Source organism: Lissotriton vulgaris, chromosome 5, assembly GCF_964263255.1.
Source record: "Lissotriton vulgaris chromosome 5, aLisVul1.2, whole genome shotgun sequence".
Lineage (NCBI taxonomy): Eukaryota > Metazoa > Chordata > Amphibia > Caudata > Salamandridae > Lissotriton > Lissotriton vulgaris.
Window position 1 is genome coordinate 1,187,376,089 of NC_141693.1, and position 10,558 is coordinate 1,187,386,646.

General features: G+C 42.3%; 1 pseudogene; it reads left to right on the top strand.

The window, feature by feature from the left end:
- The first annotated feature begins 2,484 nt into the window (after window positions 1-2,484).
- LOC147712240 (galactose-1-phosphate uridylyltransferase pseudogene) lies at window positions 2,485-3,434 on the top strand (annotated as a pseudogene).
- The last annotated feature ends 7,124 nt before the right edge of the window (window positions 3,435-10,558 follow it).

Here is a 10,558-nt window from a genome sequence, read left to right on the forward strand (position 1 = left end):
GGAGGAATTCACAGCTGTTAAATTATTGAAAGTGTAAGATGAAATGAAAATGGTGAGCATATATGTGTGAGATGCATAGCTATTAAGGGTGCAGTGCTACTGGAGCCAGGAGAAGGGAGGGGGGCCAGTGTGCTTTCTTTTAGCTTTAGTTTATTTTACAGCCAAGCAGAGCTTTATGTTTTTTGCTAGTACCTGCCTGGGGTCTTGACCTGTGTTTGCTCTTCCTGAAATTAGTTTGTGTAGTAGCGCTACCCGTATCTACACAAAATGCACTTCGCACTACGCGAGCTACGCGCAGCTACGCGAACTGCATAGTACACTGTGCAAAAAGCTGTTCGCACTGATTGCACAGTGCCAGATGCTTGTCCGCACTGTGCAATCAGTGCAAACTGCATCTTGCACAGTGCAAGCGGTCGTTTTCTGTTGCTCGAGTAGATTTCTACTTGTGCGGCAGCTTTCTCAACGTAGACTGGTACTTTCTTATCGCGAGCAGTCGCAAAAATAAGCGACCACTCGCAATGAGAAAACTGACCTCCCTGCGTTGAGAATCTCGATGGGAGGTTTATTTTCCACGCTTGCGATTGGCAACTTGATGTTGCTGATCGCGAACGAGGGAAAAGTCTCGACGGGATGTCATTTGCTCGCTCGCAGTCGCCAACTTGACGTTGAGGACCACGAGCAAACAAAAAATGACCACTACACTACGCTATGCGTGTTTGCATTGTGCTACGTGCAATTCGCGTAGTGCGAAGTAGCAAAAACTTCCCAAACTACACGAGCGTGGCGTAGTACTTTGCCCAGGGATAGTCACGATGAGGGAGACACAGAGGTGAAGGTGATGTACATGTGAAGCCAGATGCTGCCTCAGAGAGCTTAGCTGCTTTTTAGGTTTTGCCTACACAGCGCTTGTACTGTGCTTGTGAAATCTCTTCTATTTAATATATCTTAAAAGGGGGTTCTCATCAGCTCCCACTGCAAAATTACTGTGGTACTTTCTTTTATTAACTTCCCCTGACTGCACGCATTTCATTACTTCTACTAAAGCTGCTCACACTGTTAAAGCCCTACTGACTGTCAATATAAGATCTCTTCCTACGGAAAAGGCACACAGCTTCTAACAGTATTTTGGAATGCTTGCTTTTTAATGCTTAGTTAGGTAAAAAAGATGCTTTAGTCTTAGAACGTTTGTGGCAATTCCTATGCATGCCTCAGTACCTTTCTTTGCACTTATTAGGCATTATCCGATTGATTTTTTCAACTTTATCTATTTGATCACTATGATCAAAATATAAATGTTGCAATAAATATTTCACGTTAAAAATAAAGTTAATATGCTATATTTTACTGCTAAACAGGCAGCCACAACTGCAGTTACCTTGCAGACAACAAGTCATGATTTGATTGGTGCAGCTGATGCAGTAGCACCAGGCCCAACATTTGTCAGAACTCCTCCAAACACATAATACATTCTACATTTTACTACTAAAAAAGGCCAACAATTGTATCCACCTTGCAGTTAAAAGGGACTTGATTTGAATGGTGCAGCAGGTGCAGTGGCACCGGGGACAACAGCTATAGGGACCCCACTAAACCCAGATTATTGCTAAAATTTTAAACAAAAAAGGGCAGTCTCACAAGTGCTGTTACCTTGCAGACAACAGGGTCATGATTTCAATGATGCAGCAAGTGCAGTGACACCATGACCAAAAGCTCTAGGCACCCTACTAAACACCTGAAACAGCTACATTTCACTACTAAACAGGAAGTCACGAGTGCAGTTACCTTGCAGACAACAGGGTTGTGATTTAAAAGGAGCAGCAGGTGCACTGGCACCGGGGCAAACGCTGTCAGAACTCCTCCAAACACCTAATATTGCTATAGGTTCCTACTATACAGGGAGACACAATTGCAGTTAACTTGCAGTTAAAAGGGGCTTGATTTAAATGGTGCAGAAGGTGCAGTGGCACCAGGGACAAAAGTTGGCATCACTCCACTAAACACCAAATAGTGCTATAATTTTGTACTAAATAGGCAGTCACAGTGCCGTTATATTGCAGGCAACTGGGTCACTATTTGAACGGTGCAGACGGTGCAGTGACACAGTCCCAAAATCTCTAGGCACCCTACTAAACACCTTTAATTGGTAAATTTCACTACAAAACATGCAGTCACACGTGCAGTTACCTTGCAGACAACAGGACCATGATTTAAATCTTGCAGCAGGTGCAGTGGCACTGGGACAAACGCTGTCAGAACTCCTCTAAACAGTTAACATTTCTACATTTTACTACTATACAGGCAGCCACAATTGCAGTTACCTTGTAGTTAAAGGGGCTTGATTTAAATGGGGTAGAAGGTGCGGTGGCACTGGGGACAAAAGTTGTCATTACTCCTCTAAATACCTATTATTACTACATTGTACAACTAATTAACTAAACAGGCAGTCACAAGTGCTGTTATCAAGTAAGCCCTTCTATTCCTGATATGTCTCAGCACCAGCATGTGCATTGCAATCCACTGTGGGACGAATGGGTGCCGATATCTGCACACCAAATAAAAAGGCAATGATCATTCTAACCCGCTCTTCCCTCGGAGCACCAGCCAGATCTTTTGGAACCTGGTGATAGTGTCCACCCATTGTTTAGAACGGCATTGGCCAGAGGAATCAATCATGTGTTTCCATCCTTGGTCTCATATTACACTCCCTCTTCTGACACCCACTGAAATAAGAGCTGTGATTGACAAGTGGGCAGTGGGCAGAAATCATGAAAGAACAGGGATACCCTTGCCTCTGGGTGTGGATATTTGAAAACAAAGGTGCAATGTCGGGATGCTCAAATCCTCATCCACACTGCCATACATGGGCTAGTAATGTTTTTCCAATTGAAGCCTAGGTGGAGGATTGTACCCAGATGGAGTATCTTAGTAAGCACTAGGTACCTATGCTGGTGGAGTACAGAAAGTTGGAAGCCGCTCAGAAGGATTGCATCATTGTTGATAACGAAGACTAGCTGGTGGTTGTCCCTTATTGGGCAGTTTGGCCCTTCCAGACCCTCTTGCTGCCTCAATGCATTGTGTTACGGCTTCAGGATTTCAGCAACAAGGAGAGAGACAGTCTGGCTTCGATCATGAAAAGGCTTCTCGCAAACTATGACATTCTCTTTGAGATCTCCTTTCCTTATTCCATGGGATGGCATGGAGCTCCCACTGGACCCCACCTTAGGGAGGATGGTACTCACTGGCACCTTCATGCACATTACTACCCACCCCTCCTGTGCTCGGCTACTGTTCAGAAGTTCATAGTGGACTATGAGATGCTGGCACAAGCCCAGCAAGACTTGACGCCAGAGTATGCAGCTGAGAGCTTGAGGGATCTCCCACAAGAGCACTACAGACTAAAGCAGGCTGCAGCTGAAAAGCAATCCCACCATTAAGCTCCATGGCCCTCCACAGTGGGCAGCACACAAGCCCGCACCCCAACCAACAGACCAATCCAACTAAGGGACCTTGTGGTTCTGTCGGACACAGCAGTTACAGGTGTTTGCAACCAGTGGAGCCATGAGCACATTCTAGCTAAGAAGAAGAGATGGCTTGAATCTGAAGGCTATTGGAGGCTAATCCAGTCCAGCCTGGCCTAACAGTGCCATATGAGGCTGTAGAAATTGTTTCTGCAAGACTTTTTAGACAGAATCCAGCCAAGATACAATTAAAACAGAGGCAGAATACACACTCACTTACATCCCCCTCAGCACCGGGACAATCCTTGGAGTAGGTGTTCGCTTTAAAAATCTCGCTATTCATTCATTTAGCTCTAGGGTCATGATTTCAATAGTGCTGCAGGTGCATTGGCACCGGGACCAAAAGCTCCAGGTACCCCACAAAACACTGATTATTGCTAAATTTTACAACTAAACAGGCAGTCACAAGTGCAGTTATCTTTCAGGCACAAGGACCCTGATTTGAATGGTGCAGTAGGTGCAGTGACACCGGGGCAAATAGTTGTCAGAACTCCACTAAACACCTAATATTGCCATATGTTGCTACTAAACAGGCAGTCACAATTGCAGCTACCTTGCAGTTGAAAAGGGTTTAATTTAAATGGTGCAGTAGGTGTAGTGAAACCGGAGGTAATGTGCCATTCTCTAAAGAAGCGGACGCAGCGAGCACCATAGCTGCCCAGCATACTCTGGAGTCCTCAAAGGAAGGATTTTGAAGCCCAGCAAGAAACATTGAAAACAAAGGTGATACAAAGAAAAGAAAAGAAGAATGTGAAGAGATTTACTTCATTGTACTGACAGATCACCGCATTAATTGGCTCCCTAATACACACCCATGAATCATTGAGGCATATTTTTGTCCTACAAAAGTTTCCCCAGCCCCAAGGTCCCACTACAAAGTTCGAAACGCGTCCGCACACACTTTCCTGATGCCAAGAGTAACTACCTTCAAACATTGCGTTAAAGGACGGAAAGTCTAAGCTAGATTAAGTTGGCATAGACAAGGACTACCACATATGTACTCTGACTTAAATAGGACCACATACTAAAGTAGTAACTAAAATGTTTTAATGTCATTTTTATCTGTACCTGTTTTGTGACGTTTTCATCATGGTGGTACATTCCACTCTTTTTATGATTTCAACAGATCACATAAAAGTATTTGAATTTTTCTTTTTTTACTAAGGTAATATGGAGGAGACAAAGTAGATAGGTCCAGATACACAATAGCACAGTAGGGCATATAAGATCTAAAACAATCCATAAGATATTTGTATAGTTTGATATGTTTGTGACATGTATGTAATGTCCAGTATGTTTACCGATTAGAACGTATTAATTAGTTTCTTTGTGCGCTGTTTTTTTATGTATCAGACCAATTTGTTGATTCATACTGCAGTTTTGTTTCTAACAATGCATCAATTTGTTTGTCTTTCATGTACATTTGTCATTGTGCTATTCCAATGTTCCTTTTAGAGATAAAATGTTTGATATAGCCAATTGATACGGCATACAAGTAAAAAATTGGTATAACCTATTTGAGTTGTACGAATTTAATTTAAACACTGGAAAACACTAGCATGATGTTTTAGGAATCACACAAGTAAGCAATATTTATTAATGGAGCAATCTCAGCGATAATTTTAGGAGATTTCCTTTGTCAAAAGATTTTTTGATCTATGGTCTGAAAGGCACCTGTTTGCTGCAATTTATCTTTGATTCCAGCCTCTTTAGTCCTAATCCGAATCACTCCCCACTTGAGACAGGGGCTAATGTTGTCATAACTCCACTAACCACCAAATATTGCTATATTTTACTAGTAAACAGGCATTTACAAGTGCAGTTATCGTGCAGGAAACAGGGTCATTCTTTGAATATTGCAACAGGTGCAGTGGCACAGAGACCAATAGTTATAAGACTTCCTCTCAATACCTAATATTGTTTTTTTTTGTTGTTTTTTTTCCTCATTCGCCTACTCGCCACCCATTTCTACTAATGTATCGGCCACTGGGTTTTTTATCTCATGAGCTGGTAGGAGGAAACAAGCATAAGCATAAGAAGCATAAGCCTCACCTGTTATTGAGTCTGGCCTTCTTTAAATAACCAGCCGTTCCGAGCCGGCTGACTCAACAAGTGTGCCCACCTCATCCTCTAATGTCGACCTGGAGTAAAACAGAATAACTACCAGCGAGGTAGACGGGGGCTTAATCCGCGGACATATTTGTTATTTACATTATATCCCACCGTCTCCAAAATCTACCTCACCCAAAACATAAAAGAAAAGGTACCCATAACCCTCGTCTTTTCTTAGTGTGATCTGAAATATCCGACTTGGCTATGTATCTCATAGCTAGTATCTAGTCAGTTACTTTAGGGGAGAGCGATGAAACCCACAACTTGTACAACGAATAAGTTGTTTGAATTAAAGCTAGAATTAACAACAGTGTTGTCACAGAGAGTTAAAGAAAAATGGGAAGTCAGTCAGTTGGCCCACTTTTCCTATGGAGAAGGGTGCAGTAAACTTTTAGCGTGGAAAGCTAAAAAAGATCAGGTACACAATCAAATAAAAGAAGTTAAAAAGGTAGATTCTGGGGTCATTATAACGGATAGTAGGGGAATAGCGGAAGCTTTTCACGAGTTTTTTTTTAAATGTATATAGGGAAGATTTATGTCCAAGACACTCTGAGATGGAGGGGTGGCTACAACATATGGAACCTCTCTCTGATGACCTAGTGGGCGTGTTAAATAATGAAATATCTCGAGCAGAGGTGGTTAGGGTCATTGAAGAGAGTAAGAGGGGGAAGGCACCAGGGCCGGATGGTCTTCCAGTTGAAGTATATAAAGCGTTGGTAGACGTATTTACTCCTATATTGTGCCAACTGTTTAATCAGATATTTATTGGTAATGCAGCTATACCCAGCTCCTGGAATGAGGCAAAAATCTCTCTGATACCTAAGTCAGGAAATTCGCCTAGGTATATGGACTCATATAGACCTATATCACTATTAAACTATGATTATAAGTTATTTTCTAAAATTCTGGCAGATAGATTGAGTAGGGTTATCCCAAAGCTGATCCATCAGGACCAAAAAGGTTTTATTAAAGGGCGGTACTTGAAAGAATTAACTTTCTCTCTTATTGGAATCATAGATATGGCCTCTGCTTATAAATTTCCCTTGGCGGTGATTGCTCTGGATGCCCCCAAGACTTTTGATCGGGTTAACTGGGTTTTCCTAAAGTCACTTTTGCAACATCTTAAGTTAGGAAAAAATATCACTGAATCCCTCCTGTCCTTGTACTGTTCTCCGACATCTCGGGTCCTGGTTAACGGTATATTAACCAAGTCCGTTAAAATAATGCGTGGAACAAGGCAAGGGTGTCCCTTATCACCCTTGTTATTCAATTTATATATAGAACCATTAGCTTGCAGAATCAGGAGCTCAGATAGGACCCCTTTTGTGGTTGGGTACTGGTAAAAAAAATGGGCTTATATGCAGATGATATTATTATTTATTCTTCTAATTTGCATCAGTCTTTGAAGGGTCTTGTAAAGATAACTACGGATTTCTGGGCTGTCTCGGGCTATGAGATAAACCAGGACAAGACTGAGATCATGACTTGGAATTTGAATACAGAAGGTTTAGTCAGCAAGTCAGAAATGAGATACCTGGGAGTTATGATCACCCAAAACATTGGAGACCTTACCAAAGTAAATTTTTTCAAGATAAAGAGCGAAATTTCGGCCACTCTTAGGGGTTGGATGTATCTACCTTTGTCTTTATATGGCCAGACTAACTTAATTAGGATGGTGATCCTTCTGAAGATTACGTTTTTGTTTGAGACTATCCCCCTTGGGTTCAGGAAGGAATGGCTGACTAAACTGCAGAGTGAGATAGCCTCATTCATTTGGGCATCAAAGGGGTTGCGCCTCTCCTGGAAAAAATTAAGGAGGAAACTTAGCAAAGGAGGTTTGGCGGCCCCAGATTTGCAAATCTACGAATGGGCCTTTTGCTTAAAAAAACTGCAGGATGTTGTTGGGTACCCTGACCTCGTCGACAATTGGAGGACTATTTAGTGTGATGTTAAAAAGCTGTGACTATAAAGATTTAGTTTTTTTGTATAAATTTGCAGACCCCAAAGTTTTTTAAGAAGGTTAGACTTAAGGTCCTCCGGGTCTTGGCGGAGATCTGGTATAAGATAAAAAGGTTATTAAAACTACCGTAATATAGCTATATGGCTCCATTGTGGGATTCTCCGGGATCTCCGCCATGGACAAAGGATGCTTTGGCTCTCCCACTAAAGAGGGCGGGCTTATTCCAGAGGTGGAAGGATTTGTTCCAGGAGGGCAAGTTGGTGTCTTGGGGTCAATGTCAGCAAATGTGGGGACATTTCTTCTCAAAATATAAGTATTTGCAGATTCAGAGCTGGGCAAACAATTCGGAAAATGTAATTGGGGTGCAAAATGGCTTTGAAGTAAAACTTGGTTCAGAGGAGGTCTTCAAGAAGGAGGTGGGCATGTGGTACTGTATGATATTGGATTTGGAGGATGGTCCTTTTCTGCTTCCGGAGGTTCTGTTGAAAGAATGCTTGCCAAAGATCGCGACGGAGAACCAATGGCAAGTAACAATGGCTATGCTTTATAGAATTGTCAAACCTGCAAACTTAAGGCGAAACATTTTGTTCACGATCCACAGGGCGTACTGGTCTCCTCGCAGACTGTCGAAATTTAAAGCTGGAGGCGTGGTGGAATGTCCAAAATGCAAGACCCCCAATGCGGACGATCTACATATTTTTGTGTCTTGTCTGAATATAAGACAATTCTGGCTAGATGTAAGTAACTGCCTGTCTCAAGCCCTGAATCTGCAGATTGAGGTAAGCCCCGAACTAGTAATAACGGGGAGACATGATTTAGAGGTAAATACCTAATATTGTTATGTTTTGCTTCAATACAGGCAGGCACAATTGCAGTTATTTTGCAGTTAAAAGGGGCTTGATTTCAATGCTGCAGCAGGTGCAATGGCACCGGGCCAAAAGCTCTAGAGTTCACACTATACTCAGAATATTGCTCAATTTAAATACTAAACAGGCAGTCACAAATTCAGTTAACTTGCAGGCCCTAGACCATAATTTCAATGGTGCCACAGGTGCAGTGACACCTAGGGCAAAGCTCTAGGAACCCCTCTAAACGCCAAATATTCAATATTTTACTATTAAACAGGCAGATACAAGTGCAGTTACCTTACAGGCGATAGGAGCATGATGTGAATGGTGCAGCAGGTGTAGTGGCATCTGGCCAAAAGTTGTCAGAACTCCTCTGAACACATAATATTGCTATTACATCAGTTCATTCTATTATTTCCCTCTTTCATTTTTCCAAATTTGGTATTGCTTAGCCACACTATACCACTAGTAATAGAACAATATATTGCCTTTTTGTACAAAAACAAGTCACAACACTTCAACAGACTTTCTCTAACTTATATTGTGCAACTACTCAGCAAGCTACAACAAAAAACAGCTTATTATTAATTGCAAAAGCAAACACCTAATGAATTTACCATTATGTACCCCTTCCTGCACAAAACAATCTCACCATGACACAGGCATCCTCGCACCATGGTAGCAGTTTGTGCGCCAGCGCAGGGGAGAGCACAGGAATGCAACATATTCTTGTAAATATGTTGCATCCCTATGCTTCGGAAGTGCTGCAGTATGGTGCAGCCAAAGGGCTTGTGGTGCCACGCTACGGCACTTCCTTGTAGATCTGCCCCATAGAGCTTTGCATTGGTGTAACTATCAATGGTGTAGAAGTGGCATTAGGGCCCAGATATTTAGGGCCGGACTGAACCTGAATCACAACTGTATTTTACTACTCATCCAATAGCCGGGCCTGTTCTCCTAGCTTGCACTAAGGCCCACGATGACCTTGCTATGCACAGTTCAAGGCAGAAGACCTCGTGAGAGGGGTTTTTAGGGAAAAAAGTAAAGATGTAGTGTTAGTATTTGTAGAGTGCAAATCTCATTCACAGGGATATTCAAAATCTGTTCCCATAAAAAGAACAAAATAACCTTTTATCATCTTGTTTCCTCAATTAATTAGTATCAAATTGTCAAAGTCCCAAAAGATAAGAATGGGCTATTTCTCATGAATGCAAATTGCATCAAGAAGCGTCTGAAATTGGCAACGGCCCGTTCTATAAAGTGGCATTAAAGATAAGATGCATGCCCTAATGAACGAAAACATACATAGTAATAAACAAAAAAAACATATTGCTTCCTTGTAGCAAGAAAGGGGAGTGAAGCTCAGCTAGAATAACCTTGTACTGGACAGACATATAAATTCTTATCGCGAGCAGTCGCAAGCATAAGCGACCACTCGCAATGAGAAACCTGACCTCCCCGCATTGAGAATCTCGATGGGAGGTTTATTTTCCACGCTTGCGATAGGCAACTTGATGTTGCTGATCGCGAACGAGGGAAAAGTCTCGACGGGATGTCATTTGCTCACTCGCGGTCGCCAACTTGACGTTAAGGACCGCGAGCAAGCAAAAAATGACCGCTGCACTACGCAATGCGTGTTTGAATTGTGCTACGTGCAATTCGCGTAGTGCGAAGTAGCAAAAACTTCCCAAACTACACGAGCGTGGCGTAGTACTTTGCCCAGGGATAGTCACGATGAGGGAGACACAGAGGTGAAGGTGATGTACATGTGAAGCCAGATGCTGCCTCAGAGAGCTTAGCTGCTTTTTAGGTTTTGCCTACACAGCGCTTGTACTGTGCTTGTGAAATATCTTCTATTTGATATATCTTAAAAGGGGGTTCTCATCAGCTCCCACTGCCAAATTACTGTGGTACTTTCTTTTATTAACTTCCCCTGGCTGCACGCATTTCATTACTTCTACTAAAGCTGCTCACACTGTTAAAGCCCTACTGACTGTCAATAAAAGATCTCTTCCTATGGAAAAGGCACACAGCTTCCGACAGTATTTTGGAATGCTTGCTTTTTATTGCTTAGTTAGGTAAAAAAGATGCTTTAGTCTTAGAACGTTTGTGGCAATTCC